This window comes from Pongo pygmaeus, chromosome 22 (assembly GCF_028885625.2).
Source record: "Pongo pygmaeus isolate AG05252 chromosome 22, NHGRI_mPonPyg2-v2.0_pri, whole genome shotgun sequence".
Taxonomy (NCBI): domain Eukaryota; kingdom Metazoa; phylum Chordata; class Mammalia; order Primates; family Hominidae; genus Pongo; species Pongo pygmaeus.
In genome coordinates this window covers 41,506,277-41,521,856 of record NC_072395.2, presented here as the reverse complement: position 1 = coordinate 41,521,856, position 15,580 = coordinate 41,506,277, and the positions used below count along the sequence as shown (strand labels likewise).

At 39.1% G+C, this 15,580-nt stretch overlaps 1 protein-coding gene across 9 annotated transcripts in view; it reads left to right on the top strand.

Annotated features, from left to right (window-relative positions):
- N6AMT1 (N-6 adenine-specific DNA methyltransferase 1) overlaps nt 1-15,580 on the top strand; it is a 319,675-nt gene that overhangs the window by 128,951 nt on the left and 175,144 nt on the right. For 3 of the 9 annotated variants that reach the window (XR_010125286.1, XR_010125292.1, XR_010125291.1), the window contains one exon: nt 1,524-1,674. The exons of the other annotated variants lie outside the window; for them this stretch is intronic. The gene's annotated coding sequence lies outside the window, so the exon portion shown is untranslated. The remainder of the gene's footprint in view (nt 1-1,523; nt 1,675-15,580) is intronic. 9 annotated transcript variants of the gene reach the window in all.

The window sequence follows — 15,580 nt, the reverse complement described above, 5'->3', positions numbered from 1 at the left end:
ATTGAATTTCCATTCTTTTCTTCACTTCCATTCTTCTCTTCACTTGGGGAAGTGAAGTTGTGGACTCATGAGGTTATATACTCAACTGCACGAGGGGGCCCTTGGGCCTCTCTGGCATTGACACTGATGGAAGCTACACATAGGAGTGGGGCTGCATTAGATCTTTCTGGTATGAGATTTGTAGAAATGAAGGTGAACAGGGCTTCACTCCAAACACGTACTGAATGATCTTAGAAAGTTCCTTCCTGAAAAAATACTTTTACCTAAAAAGACAAAAACAGATGAAAAGAGAGCACTATTTTATTATTGCACGCCATGAAAAAGCCAGAGTATATTTAGTAACCTCTGGAATTCCACTGCCTTTTTAGATGGAGGAGCATCCCAAAAAAGGAGACAGGAGGGCATTGCATGTGCACATGTGTTTGAAAGGACCAAATCTCTATCTAGACAAAAATAGTAGATAGGTAGGTTATAGAAAAGAATTTCATAAAACTAAGCAGAATAAATTCTTTTTCCAAAATAGTGCTGTTTTGTGAAAGGTGTTTCTTTTCACATTACTGCGTATGGCTAACTCTGAGATTTGTAAGTGGCTACCCTTGGAGATGAAGTTACTGCTGAGGATTCAAATCACCTGCCTTAAAAGCTGATACAGGATTTATGATGTATTGGGCATTATTTTCTCTTTAGGGGCATCCTTTCTCCAATGATGATTGAGAATGTCAATCCTTCTGCTCCCATAATGACCCTGGGAGTTAGGGGTGAACTCTGGGAGGTGCCAGACGATCTATTCTGGCCATATGCAAGAAAGCACATGCTCTAGTATTGCAGGCACTAAGGATTCTGGAAAAATGTAAACATGTGCGTTACCTTCTACTTTTTTTTTTTTTTTTTGAGACAGAGTCTCACTGTGTTGCCCAGGCTGGAGTGTGGTGGTGCAATCTCAGCTCACCACAACTTCTGCCTCCTGGGTTTGGGCGATTCTCCTGCCTCCACCTCCCAAGTAGCTGGGATTACAGGTACATACCACCATGCCTGGCTAATTTTTGTATTTTTAGTGGGGACGGAGTTTCACCATGTTGGCCAGGCTGATCTCCAACTCCTGACCTTAAGTGCTTCGCCCATCTTGGCCTCCCAAAGTGTACCTTCTACTTCTTAACCCTGAAGAACCATTCTTGGTTAAGAGCCATCTCACCAAGGCATCACACAGCCTCATTTCCATAGCAGGGACTGCAGAACTTAACAATAATGGTTCTTCAGGGGTAAGAAGAACCATTCATGGTTCATGATGCCAAGCACGAATGGAGAAGGATGGGCTCAGTGTGCACACAGGTCATCCGTTGATACCTGCCCCACATCCCCATGGGCCTCTGCCGTGGCCCTCTGTGTCATGACAATGGGGTGCTCCTGGCTTCACCCTTTGCATTGTAACAACAGCAATACCTTACATTTTGTAGTGCTTCTGCTTTTCAAGAGGCATGTAGAGCTGGCTTTATCCCTTTCTCTCTCATTTCTGCCCCCATCAGATGAAGACATGTGGTGCAGAGACTTGCTAAGGACACAAGGCTGGGAAAAGACTGAGTTGAGAGTGGTCCCTGTTCTCCTGATGGCTAACCCAGGGCTCTGTTCGCTGTGTGTGGACACTCAGTATCCAGAGCTGGAAGGGTCTGTCTTTAGGTGAGATTGAAACTTTTCCATTTTTTTATGACAGTGGAAGTAAACATATACTATATTGCAAGAATAATAGTATTCAAGACATGACTATGGAAGAAGCATCAAGATTATTATAGGGCATTTCTATGTCTCTGAGGTATGTTGGAAGCCAGGCTCACATACCTAGATTAGAAACGTCTTAGAAGGACTTTATGATGTGCTCAGTCAAGTGAGGTGCTATTAACTGGAACAACAGCTGTTTGTTTGGTCGTTTGGCCTATCCTGGGATCAGTTGATTCACTCTCTGGTTATTATGATGACCAGATAACTAGATAATGATGCTCCTTCCAGTTATTTTGATTTTCTATTTGTTTAGCTCTGTAAGATTGGACTTTGTTTGGTTTGGGGGCAATTAGTCTATTCACTGGTAAACAGGAATTGAGAAAATGTACATTAAAAACTGGTTTCATGACTTACACATGGTACTTTAATTTTAGAGATTTTAAAACTTAAGTGGGAACCAGAGACTAATCCAATTGTTTTTAAGACAGTGAAAGGGTTTTATGTTCTGTTCAATTTATTCTTTCCCAATTTCTTGTCTATGAAACTGACATTTTTTTTTCTTTTCTTAAAAATAAATCTTGGCCAGGCATGGTGGCTCACGCCTGTAATCCTAGCACTTTAGAAGGCTGAGGCGGGTGACCAGCCTGACCAATATGGAGAAACCCTATCTCTACTAAAAATACAAAATTAGCTGGGTATAATGGCCTATGCCTGTAATCCCAGCTACTCGTCGGGAGGCTGAGGCAGGAGAATCGTTTGAACCCAGGAGGCAGAGGTTGCGGTGAGCCGAGATCATGCCATTGCACTCCAGCTTGGGCAACAAGAGCAAAACTCTGTCTCAAAAAAAACCAAAAAAAACAAAAAAATCAAAAACTTTTGCTTATGATGGTTCTGAACAAAACATAGATGTTAACAATTGGCTTTGAAATTTTTCTGTCTAAATCTTCATTTGCAACATCTCTTCTGCCCTTAACTAACTGTTGGTTTTAGACACATGATTTCAAAAAGAAAATGAAAAAAATTCTGATCTACTTCTGGAATAACCCACAGTGGAGTTTTTAATCTGCACATGGTATGTGCTCTGACATTAATCTTCCTCTGTTTAAATTCTAAGCTCAACAAAGTTACTTTGAACAGTAGATATGTTTCCAAGCAACATTCAGAATGATAGTGGGTTCTTTTCAAGATGATTTAAGAAGAATTCACGCATTTGATAAGAAGCCCACACCGTTAGAAGTATTAGGTAGTGAGTAACTTAGGATCTCTCTGTGTCATGAAAGTGAACTAATGAATCTTTTTTTTTTTTTTTTTTTAATTGAGACAGAGTCTTGCTCTGTCGCCCAGGCTGGAGTGCAGTGGTGCGATCTCAGCTCACTGCAAGCTTCGCCTCCCAGGTTCACACTATTCTCCTGCCTCAGCCTCCCAAGTAGCTGGGACTACAGGTGCTCGCCACCACGCCCGGCTAATTTTTTGTATTTTTCATAGAGACAGGGTTTCACCTTGTTAGCCAGGATGGTCTCGATCTCCTGGACCTTGTGATCTGCCCGCCTCGGCCTCCCAAAGTGCTGAGATTACAGGCGTGAGCTACCGTGCCTGGCCGAACTAATGTATCTTAATGCTCTCTGAAGTTTCTAAACATGGCGAGTGGAGAAGAGATGGCTGAAAGGTTCTGTATCACAACATTTTAGGCCCAACTGCATTTCTGTTGTCAACAATTCTTTCTTTCATTTTTGTGAAAGACTGAACCAGGTTGTAGAGTTGGCTCTGTCACTAATGAACTGTATGAGCCTGGGAATATTGCTTAACTTCTCTGAGACTTGGTTTGCCTTTTTTTTTTTTTTTTTAATTTTTTTGAGATGGAGTCTCACTTTGTCACCCAGGCTGGAGTGCAATGGCGCGATCTCTGCTCACTGCAACCTCCGCCTCCTGGGTTCAAGCAATTCTCCTGCCTCAGCCTCCCGAGTAGCTGGTATTATAGATGTGCATCACCACATCCAGCTAATTTTCATATTTTTTTTTTAGTAGAGATGGAGCTTCACCATGTTGGCCAGGCTGTTCTCGAACTCCTAGCCTCAAGTGATCTGCCTGCCTTGGCCTCCCAAAGTGTTGGGATTACAGGCATGAGTCACCACTCCCGGCTGAGACTTTGTTTTCTACTCTATGAAACGTGTTTGGCCTAGTTGACATCTACAGTTATTTCTGAAGTTATTAAATTAGTCGATTAAACTGTGTGTCTGTACTGGGATGTTCTACACAGTGGTCTTAGAATAGATTATCTTTACTTACAGCTAAAAATTAAATATGGCGAGGGAACCTAATTTCATATTTAGAAGATGTTTCTCCTCAAATCTCATTCTATAGGATATTCATGTGTTTCATTTGCTTAATTTAGCCTAATATATGCCTGGGTTTCTACATATATTAGTGTATTTATTCACTGTGTTGTGAATACTGTTGGTTAGTGTACTCTCTGTGTATTTCAGAACTATTTACTCGGCTATTAGTCCTAAACTTCAAGATGAGTGACTTGTCTGCTTCTTGTAAAAGCATTGGCCTGTTCAATTAGATTGGTGAAAATAGCAATGACAAAACAACTGACTTAATAGCAGATTATTTTTATTTCTCAACTAGTGGTTTTGGCATGTCAATCCAGTTTGCTGTCCTTTTAGAGAATATGCCAGTTTTTGGAAGTGAATGTCAACATTACATAGCTGTAGACACTCCTTTGATGTTCTCGTAAGAGATACCCTATCTCTCTCTGGTTATGTTCATTTTAATTTCTTACAGACTGATCTGTTAAATTGGCTGAGAGCCATGTCCTCTTAGCCTTGAATTGCAATGCTCATCCTGCTCCTGAAATTGCTATCCTCGTGTGCTGTGAGCAAAGACCATGTTAAAACAGATTGCCTTTTAGAGGATCATACTCTGACGATCAAGTTTAAGGTCACCAAGTGCTGAACAATATCAGTATTCACACTTCTTGATTGGATTCTTGCACATTTAAAAAAGTGACAGGGCTGTTAGGAATTTTGTGTGGAGTTTTGGCTGTGTGTCATTCATGGCAGAAAACAAGTTTATACTTTCAAATTATCTTAAGATGGGCAGGTACTTTGGATCCTCTGACTTTGAGGTAATCATTTCAACTTTCTCTACCTCACTCTTCTCCTCTAAAAATGGGATGATAATAGTATTTACCACATAAGTTCTTACGAGAATTAAATGAATTAATTTGAACATGGATGCTTGGCGATATAACATAGTAACAATATAAGTTGTGCTATTAGGATTATAAAGATATATATGTATATATAATGATTTTCATGACTGAGAAGAAAATCGTCTCCTTGTTCCTAGTCATATTCGTAGTCTCATAAAGTTTTAGGGTTCCAAGAAATCATAAAGGGAGGGTAGTCCACTCTTTTGGCCAATGCTGGAATCTCCCACAATATTACAGCTACATTAGGAGGTAGAGCAAACTCGTACAGCAGAATGTAGCTCACCGCTGGTTAGCTAAATTAACTCTGCTTCTGGGGATCTAAGGAGCCATGTCTCCAAGGTCTGATAATATGTTAAACTCAGATCATAAAGTGTGTGATGTTTATTGGACAACAAGATTTATCAAGAATCTAGATCAATTTGCTCAAATATGGCTCAGTTGGTGGGACACATATCTTTGTGAGTTTGGTAATATGAGTAGTTCAGCTGACCTCCAAGTCTTTGGAGAAAGCAAACTAGAAAATGGAAATGCTATAAAAGTTCTAAGGAACAGGGCAGGAATATTACCAATCTTTGTAATCTTTCTCTGACAGTGGAAAGAGGAACCAATTTTTAAAATGAAGGTTAGCTCCATATAATTGATAATGGTGCATGTTTTCCCAGAAGATGGAATATTTATTTCCATGTCTCTGTTTCCTGTTAATGTATGCTTTGTCCCAAATCCTTTTGGTTTCCGGAATTTTCTTTAGAAAACCCAGATATCACAGCAATAATCCCCAAACCTCACAGAATCCTTCAAAAGTAACTTGAGGGAAAGAATCAAGGCCAAGTGGTTCAATACTTGATGGAAACTTGTGTGAAGAGCAATGTCACTGCCAAATGAAAAAGAACTTACTCCAATCTACCATGTTTATTTAAAAGCACAATGATACTTTTGTTATCTAGAGGACTTTTTAAACTGAACTCATAATTATTTTTTACCAAGGTATAGTAAAAGGTGAATATCATTGTTAATTTATATTCTTATGCTTCTCTTTTAAAAATAATTTCAATGTTTATTTTATATTTTTCAATGTTCATTTTAGATTCAGGTGGTACATGTGCAGGTTTGCTACCTGGGTGTATTGCGTGAAGCCGAGACTTGGGGTTCGAATGATCCTGTCACCCAGGTAGTGAGCATGGTAGCCAATAGGTAGCTTTTCAGCCCTTGCTCCTGTCCCTTTCTCCCCACTCTAGTAGCCCTCAGTATCGTTTCCATCTTTATGTTCGTGCATACACAATGCTGAGCTCCCACTTATAAGTGAGAATATGTGGTATTTGCTGTTCTTTTCCTGTGTTAATTCATTTAGGATAATGCCTCCAGCTGCATCCACGTTGAGAAGAGAATGTCAACATTACACAGCCATAGACGCTCCTCTGATGTTCTCATAAGAGATATCCTATCTCTCTCTGGTTATGTTCATTTTAATTTCTTACAGACTGATCAGTTAAACTGGCCGAGAGCCATGTCCTCTTAGCCTTCAATTGCAGTGCTCATCCTGCTTCTGAAAGCATGTTGGTGCAAAGGATAAGATTTCCTATCCACGTTAGTGCAAAGGATACGATTTTGTTTTCTTTTTATGGCTGCATAGTATTCCATGGTATATGTGTACCGTATTTATCTAGAGGAATTTTGACTCCCAACATTTTCAGGATTATGTAACATAAAAGTCTATTTTAAACAGGTAGTGGGGTAGGAGTATTGTAACTCTGAAAGATAACTTCATCTTCACTTCTGGACATTTCCTTTGAGGGTTGAATAGAACTATTTTGTTTTCTTCTGCACAGGATCCCCCAAATTAATTTTCATATGTATTTGCATCATTAGCCATTGGCTTGGAAGGTTTTAAAGTCCTTCTGTGTCAACTTCAATTAAATCCCACGAGACTCGGAGAAGCTGATCTGGCAGGGACTTGCTCCTGCATTTTTACAGATAAGTACATTAGGGCTCCGTGAGGTCCAATAGCTGGACTGCGGTCAAACAGGAAGACAAAATGGGCTTCTCCATCCAGGCCTTGTAGGACAACTCTAGATTTGCTTCTTGCCACCCAGAAACTTTCTCCTCCCAGGTCATAGCAATTCCCATATCTAAGCATGACTTTCAGTTCATCTTTTCCCTTCTGTTCCACATTGAAAACATCAGGTACACCTGTAGATTCCATGGCCACAACAAACCTGGATCTTCTAGATCTGTCCATTTCCATTGCTAGTCAAAGATGGTGTCTCTTGAGCCTCTATTGCACGTGATTTCTCACTGGGTATCTTGCTTTTATGTTCTCTGCTCCATAAATTCCTGTCTCCATGGAGCAGCTGGAGTGATCTTTTTGATAGGCTCAGAGCCTTTTAAGAACTTCTCTTCCCATCTGGTAAAAAACCTCATTGCACTGCCCTGGCTTATCAAGCCCTCCATGCTGTGGCTGTGTTTGGCTCTCAGCCCTCCCTCTTCCACCCTCTCCCTTCCCTTCTTCACCCCTGCCAATGGCCTTATTTGTGTTCTTCAAATATGTTGAAATGCTTCCCCTTTCAAAGTTTTTGCACTAGCTCTTCATATCTTTCTGGAATGTTCTCCATAGATCATCATATAGAGAGTTTTTTTTTTTTTTTTTTTTTTTTTTTTAGATTGGCCCTACTTTAATATCACCTCTTCTTGGACCACTCAATGTAAGATAGCCTGTCAGTCACTTTCTATCACGTCACCCGATTTTGATTTCCAGTATAGTTTTACATTTTATAAGCTACATTTATCACTCATATATTCCTTTAAAAATATTTATTTTCTGTTGTTCATCTCCCTACCTGCACACATTGTCGTGAGCAAAGACCTTGCTTGTCCTGATCTCTGCATTCTCAGTGCTCAGTGATATTTGTTGAATGAATGCAGGGCAATGCTATGTCTATGCTTTGTCATTATCTTCTGACTCACTGCAAAGACAGGAGTTCCCCACGAACAAGGAACGGGCAAGGAACATACTAAGAGTAGTATGTACCTCATGTTGTTATTGAGACATTTCAAAACATGTAAATATATTTACAGTGATAAAGTATACAGAATACTGCCTGCCACAGAAGAAGCTCCAAATAAGTATCAGCTGTTGTTACTGTAGGATGTATACATATTTTTATTTATATTCATATAGTTTTGTTATACATATAAAACAAAACGTTTTATCAGTTTTTATTACTTACACGTCTACATTATATATGGTGTTAGCTATTGTTATTCTGTTATTTGATAGAGTATCCAATAAAATATGTTACAAGATTTTTCAAAGTGCCATAAACTAAATGCCAACCACTTCTTTCTCACCTGGCTCTATTTCAAGATTCAGCCAGGTTTCTCTTTCTGGGAGTGTTACTATTTCAGCCAGGTTTCTCTTTCTGGGAGTGTTACTATTTCTTAGCTAAGCAGCTGCAGTACCTGCGCTTACTGAAATCGTCCTGAAGGTGGCAGCGGAGAGCTAAGGTTTGGAAAGTGCGCCTATGTTCTTGTATATATGCTAGGATAGGATTTGAAGAGGGTGAGAAAAGTTATTCCATGGGCCTGTTTTTGCATCTTCAAAATTCCTTTCATCATTAGTATTGTTGGGAAGGGGTGTGTCATATGTCGGGAAGCTGCTCAAATGCAAATGATATCTGGGAAGTGGCAGCCCACTATTATTCATGAAACCTCAGGCAACGTGAGAGCATTAGAGCATTCATCCAGATGCAGGGAAGTGGAACTGCTGGTGAGGTGAGATAGAGGGCAGGTCAAGGGAAGAAAAGGGCTTGGTTTTGGATGGGCACTTTCTTGGTTCCGAGGACTTCTTGATCTGTGGAGAGGGGTACAGGTAGGGGAGGTCAAAGCTGAGCCCTCTAACTGGCGGGGCCGGGGCAGGGCCCCTCTCGTCCGGGTCTAAGGCAGTAAACTCCTGGAACAGCGTCATACAACATCCATCTGCTTGTTTAAATAACAAGCCGATTCTATGATGTCTATGTGTACAAAGCAGATTCTGTGGGGAGTAAGTATGTGAAAGGAGACTAGAAACATCGTGAAAGATTTTCAGACATTTTCTCCAACTAAATCTGAAATACTGCATACTGACCACGAGATGACAGTATTGCACCACTAAATGCTTACACCACAAGATTCCATCTTGTAAGCTCTTAGAAATCTAACACAAAATCACTGTGCTTCCTTCCACTCGCAGCAGTCATTGGAATTATGCTTATAAACAGCAATTATTCTTTATTTGCACTTTTTCCATAAATGAGGAATACATTTTTTGCCAGTAGTGGCTACTGTACGTATACTTCAGTTATTGCGTTGGGAAAACGGGTGTTGAAAAAATTGAATTGTCTGTGACTCTACGCATTTTATAATTCAAAATTTGTGAATAAAATTAATCAGCATGTGAGCTAAAGTGCAGTATTCCTTCAGCTAGAACTGCAAGACCAAAAAAAAAAACCCCATAAAAGTGTTTGGTTTATAATTTACTGTTTTTAATTTATGGTCTGTAGTAAGATTTTCTAAAAGCATGAAACAGAATGGTTCTAAAATATGGTTTTATATAGTTTACATATTTATAACTATGTCTATCTAAAATAGCTCTCTGTAATGCATTTATGTGGTTGAAGAGTTTGAAAAGGTGATTATCAAATGAAATAATGTATGTAAAATACCCAGCTCAAGCCTCACACATGGCAGGAATCATAATAAATAGAGGCTCTTGTTTCATTTATTAAGAAGAAATCATAAATTAGTGGATAAGTGCAAAAATCCTTTGCTACTATGGAACAGGAGAGGCCAAACAGTGAAATATCATAGAGTGAGTTGCCTCTTACGCCTTTCTAGTTGAGTAGTCAGAGAATGGAAAACTACTTAAGGTTCTACCCTTCCACAGACACTGCAGATGAAAGTGTTCGGCAATTAACCATGAATGACTTTCAGGAACAGCAAATCCATGCCTTTCTATTTTACTCAACTTGGATTACATCTGTAGTGCAAATTTAAAAGAATACTTCCGGGGACAGTTTTTCGCAGGATCTATTTACTGTCTCATTTTTTTCTTTTTTTAATTGTTAATTTATTTTATTTTTGAAAAATATTTTAATGTTTATTTTAGGTTCAGGAGTACATGTGCAGGTTTGTTATATAGGTAAACTCATGACTCAGGGGTTTGGTGTACAGATTATTTAATTACCCAGGTACTAAGCATAGTATCAGATAGTTTTTTCTCTTCTGAACCTCTCCCTCTTCCCAGCCCCCACCCTCAAGTAGGCCTCAGTATCTGCTATTTCCTTCTTTCTGTCCATGAGTTCTCATTATTTAGCTCCCACTTATTAGTGAGAACGTGTGGTATTTGGTTTTCTGTTCCTGTGTTAGTTTGCTGAGGAGATAACAGCCTCCAGTTCCATCCATGTTTCTGTAAAGGATGCAGTCTTGTTCTTTTTCATGGCTGTATAGTATTCCGTGGTCTATATGTCCCATGGCTATTTTCTTTGATAGCCTCAGAACAGTAAAACATTCAGTACCCACAGCAACCCTTGTAGCTACCAGACCCATTTGCATGATCCAAGCATAACAGTTAAAGATGAATGGCCTTAATGTCTGGGGTCATCCAACTTTTACCATCTTCTATTTTAGACTTTTTCCTCCTCCTAATAGGCATAGATGGGATGAATTCCTTAATTAAACAAGATCTCTTGTTTGAACCAGTTTAGACTGCAATCATTCATCAAACTTTTCTTTCCTCCCTCCCTTCCTCTCTTCCATTCTCCCTTCACCTTCTCTTCTTCCTTCACTCTCTTTTTTCTTTCCTGCATCCCGATGACTTGTTACTTACTGTATTCTGTTAAGTTTAGGTACAAACAATAGAAGCAAGTGCTTTATTTAACTCCTTATTTCCTGTTATGGGCTGAATTCAACCCAGTCAACACCTTAATCTTGGACGTCTAGCCTCCAGAACTGTGAGAAATAAATTTCTGTTGTTGAAGTGACCCTGTCTCTGGTACTTTGTTATAGTAGCTCTGGCAAACGTACACATCCCCTTAGATTCTCTCTCTCTTTTTTTTTTTTAAAACACGGAACGCTTTTAGGAATGTGCATGTCATCCTGGCGCAGAGGCCGTGCTAATCTACTCTAAACTGCTGCTGAAGCAAGCACTCCTGTTAGATTTTTCAACCCCCACATTTTCCAAGACTTCTTAAAATACTGGCTTTTCAGACCTTTGGGTCTCATCCCTGCTGTTGCTACACTCCACCACTGCAGCGCATTTGACATTAGTGACTGTGTTTGTGTGAACGTGAGCAGATAGTAAATCCCAACATTTTTGAACAGTTTCATTGCACTCCTACCAGGTACAGCACATTCATTAATTTTAATATTTACTATCACAATGGGACCTAAGAAGTTATGAGGAAATGGAATAAACTTAAAAATGGTGCGTAGGAGAAGATGACGGAAGACCGTGACCACAGAGAAAATTTTAGCCTAAACCCTCCTTATACTGTTGTGCTAGCAAAACGTTTCTCCCTCAATAAATAGGTATGTGTCTATAGGGCTTCTTCAGATTCTGGTGTTTGGGTGAAAATATTGAAATACTGTAGATGGCACCATGACATTGCACATGACTGTTTTAGAACAAAACCACTGTGTCGTTATCTCCCTCCCCCATTTTTTTTCCTTTTTTTTTTCTTAGTGGGTAAGTTATTGGAATCTCTTAAAAAATGATCATTTATGAGTAAAACTTGGAAAAGGAATTATGCCCATTTTTTTCATGTTTACTCTCATGGCCTGTACTACAAAGCACTAGTCAGTAACTTCCCCTTGAAAAGTCTTTGGATAAGTACATCATTATTCTAGCTACCAGCACTTGGTGAATCCCCATGTTAAACTCAATGTGTTTTGAAATTAAACCTCAGAGATGTTCCCAACCTTCTTTTATGTCCCTAGAGATAAGTTTACCAAATGTTAACAAAGAAATAATTGTTCTGAGAACTTATGGCAGCAAAGTGATGAGATGTAAAGTTGCTTTAAGACCAAGGCACAAATGGTGCTCCATGGCAAACATAAAGAAACTGTTCAATAATTACTGTGTTCAGCAAATGTAAAACTCGAAACCAGGGGCCAGCAAACTTTTTCTGTACAAGTCCATCCAGATAGTAAATATTGTCAGCTTTATGGGCTACATGGTCTCTGTCCAAGCTACTCAAAGCTGCCATTTTACCCTGAAAGCAGCCATAGACAATACATATACAAATGGGCATGGCTGTGTTCCAACAATACTTTATTTACAAAAACAGGTGGCAGATTTGGTCCTGAGCGATAGTTGTCACCTCCTCAAACCCAGGCTTGCTTTCCCTCTAAAGAAGGCTCTCTCGTGGTGATTCCTCAAAGACCTAAAGACAGAAATACCATTTGACCCAGCAATCCCATTACTAGGTATATACCCAGAGGAAGAAATATATATCATTCTATTACACAGACACAGGCACACATATGTTCATTGCAGCACTATTTACGATAGCAAAGACATGGAGTCAACCTAAATGCCCATCAATGATAGACTGGGTATAGAAAATGTGGCACATATACACCATGGAATACTATGCAGCCGTAAAAAGGAATGAGATCATGTCCTTTGCAGGGATATGGATGAAGCTAGAGGCCTTAGTATCCTCAGCAAACTAACACAGGAACAGAAAACCAAATACCACATGTTCTCACTTATGAGTGGGAGCTAAATGATGAGAACACAGAGACACACAGAGGGGAACAACACACACTGGGGCCTAGTGGAGGGTTGTGGGTGGCAGGAGGGAGAGGATCAGGAAAAATAACCAATGGGTACTAGGTCTGATAACCTGGGTGATGAAATAATCTGTACAACAAACCCCCATGACACAAGTTTACCTATGTAACAAACCTGCACATGTGTCCCTGAACTTAAAATCTTAAAATAAAAGTTAAAAAAAGAAACCTCTCTCTGTATTAGGTTTGAATGCCTAATACACACATTTTCCCTCCCCTGCCTTTTAAAACTTCATGCTTATGCTTTCCCCGTATGTTTCAAGCATGATCTTGTGTCATCTTTTTTGGAGGTAAAATGTTGGGTTGAGTGGGTTAGGAAACTGACTTGTGAGTGTGACATTGGAGATGGGTCTAATCATGATGTTGGCCTGGACATATCTCATTTCTTCCCATGGGACCCGTCTGATTTGATCCAACTTTAGAATAAGAGTTCAGATTTGGGATTGTGCTTGTTTGGAGCTGGCTTGGTAAGCATGAAAATGCTCTTCAGTTATCTTGGAGCTAACACATGTGTATATTAACCAAACAGAAACCAACTTAGGAAGTAAATTATAGTAGTAATTGTATTAGAGGTAAAGCATATATACAGTTATGAACAGTGCCCTGTGTCCAAAAAAATGCATTACATAATTTTCAAAAATGTAATGAATGTATTAACATATTTATCCATAGTCAGGTTCCACAGGAGCTAATTCTGAATATGGTTCACTCAAGGCCACTCTGCCCAGGAAGTTGGGCAGAAGGGATCAATTCCCTTAAGAGGCATTGATCTGTTAGGTTCTTTCTTGCCTATCTAGACTTGAGCAGACTCCAGAAGAATAAAGCCAATAATTTCTAGGAATTCAATCTTGTAAACTTCTGGGTCAGGTAAGGATAGCAGGTTGCTTTTGATAGTTTTTGGCCTCATTTGAATTCTAAGCTTATGAGAACACTGTAGTTGTGAAATACTTTAGCATGAAGCCGAGGCTGGTGAAGGAAGGGTACTTTTTCTCTCCCACAAAAATCCTCTCCAACTAGATTTGATATATTTTGCATGGATTAATTCATAAACAATCGCTATTGCCCATATGGAAGCTATGATAGCCAACTGACTGAAAAGTAGGCTGAAATCTGCAGCTGGCCCTCAGGTTTTGACCCACTGTCATTTGAATTCCTGCTTTATTTCATCTCTCATAGGGAATAAGACATTCCAAAGGGTTACCCACACAATAAAGGACTTTGTCTATGTTCATGTGTTTTGGCCAGTTTGAAAATCTTATTGCGTGGTCTGGGTTACACAAATAGACAAAAGTAAACAGAGAAACCTGCTTCATGGAATAGCTTTGGAAACTGTGGTTGCTAAGATATAGATAGGCTTTAAGTAGAGAGAATTTCCATTATAAATATACTAAAAGGATCAGAAAAGTGAATTTACATGAAAAACATACACTGGGTGTCTGGAAAGTGATTTTTCTATAGACGGTGTGTAAAACGCATATCAAGGGAACTCTTTGGGGGAAGACAAGAATTTGCACAAGGTGTTGGGATGAAAAATATTGCTAACTTGTTTTAATTATTGGCTGAAACTTGATGGAAAGAGGAAAAAATCCTCCAGATGATACAAAGTAGACCTTTCTTCTCATGCTCCATAGAGGTCTTTTGGGAAAAATTTCCCATTTCTACTCATGTTTGGAAAACCTTGGGTGTGTATTTTCACTGTGTATTTAAGCTTCTTTCCTGGCTTCTAGAACTGTGCTGTCCAATATGGTAGACACTGGCCATGTGTTGCTTTTGAGCACTAAAAATGTGGCTACTGTCGCCGAAAAACAGAATTGTTAATTTTATTGAATTTTAGTTAATTTAAATTTGAATAGGCACCTAGGGCTAATGGCTATAGATAGGGACAGTACAGATAGAGGACATTTCCATCATCACAGAAAGTTCTGTTTAGACAGCGCCCTGCTCTAGAGGGTGACCGGACAGAAATTTTTGCTCATAAGACTTGTTTTTAATATTGAAGATTTAGTTTTCTCCCAACTGATGAAGTTTAGGGAAAAATGCCACGAAGATGGCATTCAGATCTTATTAACATTTTCTCACTACTCATTTTTTCCCTCAGTTCTGAGTAATTCTGTCTATTTTTGTCTATACCATATTATATTTAGTTCCTTCTAATGTAATTAAACAAAAATATCTTAATTTCAGAAAACACTTCTTTAATTAGTTGTGCTTGAAATGTCCTTACTAATCCTTACTGTAATAACTGAATGGCCAATTTCATAGCCTCAGTGAGAAAAACAAAAAAAGAGAAAGACCTGTGTTCTTGATCTGTGCCAAATGGGAAAATACTGTGGTTCAGCAATAGAAAATGAAGAGCGAGGAAATGTTTTAGGTCATCAAATGGGGTCAGGAATACGCATGTCAATGTACTTTTGCTGCTCTCGCGAATTTCTCAAAAGGGTATCTGTGAATACCTAATTTAGGTTTTTTTGGTTTCACTTTAAGTACACATGAGCTTCTGGAAAGGGCGACATTTATATATTTTTTTCCGCTGTGGTTTACAATCCAGTGTAGGTATATTTCAGGATGTCACTCACGATTTCAATATGGTCATAGAATTATTCAGAAAAAGCTAATCGAAAGCAAAATGCATTAAAATGACTAGGATTAAGCTTCCCACGGACACCAGCTGCCTGTTTTGTACCCATTGTAAACACAAGTGCCCCAGAAGTGCTTGTGCTGAAGTTGGCCCCTGTTGAATGAATGCATTTAAATGTGAAAGTTTTTGTATTATTATAGGGTAAGAAATGTTGCAATTGCAAAAATGCTGGGGACTAGAGCCAT